We start from the raw sequence: 853 nt of genomic DNA, 5'->3' as shown, positions 1-853 counted from the left end.
AATCTTGTTGCTCATTTGCTCAAATCTTGTTGCTCATTTGCTCAAATCTTGTTGCTCAATTGCTCAAATCTTGTTGCTCATTTGCTCAAATCTTGTTGCTCATTTGCTCAAATCTTGTTGCTCATTTGCTCAAATCTTGTTGCTCAATTGCTCAAATCTTGTTGCTCATTTGCTCAAATCTTGTTGCTCATTTGCTCAAATCTTGTTGCTCATTTGCTCAAATCTTGTTGCTCAGTTGCTCAAATCTTGTTGCTCAGTTGCTCAAATCTTGTTGCTCATTTGCTCTAATCTTGTTGCTCATTTGCTCAAATCTTGTTGCTCAGTTGCTCAAATCTTGTTGCTCGTTTGCTCAAATCTTGTTGCTCGTTTGCTCAAACCTTGTTGCTTGTTTTCTCAAATCTTGTTGCTCATTTCTCAAATCTTGTTGCTCATTTGATCAAATCTTGTTGCTCAGTTGCTCAAATCTTGTTGCTCGTTTGCTCAAATCTTGTTGCTTGTTTGCTCAAACCTTGTTGCTCGTTTTCTCAAATCTTGTTGCTCATTTCTCAAATCTTGTTGCTCATTTCTCAAATCTTGTTGCTCATTTGATCAAATCTTCTTGCTCAGTTGCTCAAATATTGTTGCTCGTTTTCTCAAATCTTGTTGCTCCGTTGCTCAAATCTTTTTGCTTGTTTTCTCAAATTGTGTTGCTCATTTGCTCGAATCTTGATGCTCGTTGTCTCAAATCTTGTTGCTCATTTCTCAAATGAGGTTGCTCAGTTGCTCAAATCTTGTAGCTTTTTTTTTCAAATCTTGTTGCTCATTTCTCAAATCTTTTTCTTCATTTGCTCAAATCTTGCTTCTTACGCTTAAA

This window comes from Austrofundulus limnaeus, unplaced genomic scaffold (genome assembly GCF_001266775.1).
Source record: "Austrofundulus limnaeus strain Quisiro unplaced genomic scaffold, Austrofundulus_limnaeus-1.0 Scaffold622, whole genome shotgun sequence".
Classification (NCBI taxonomy): domain Eukaryota; kingdom Metazoa; phylum Chordata; class Actinopteri; order Cyprinodontiformes; family Rivulidae; genus Austrofundulus; species Austrofundulus limnaeus.
This window is presented reverse-complemented; position numbering follows the sequence as displayed.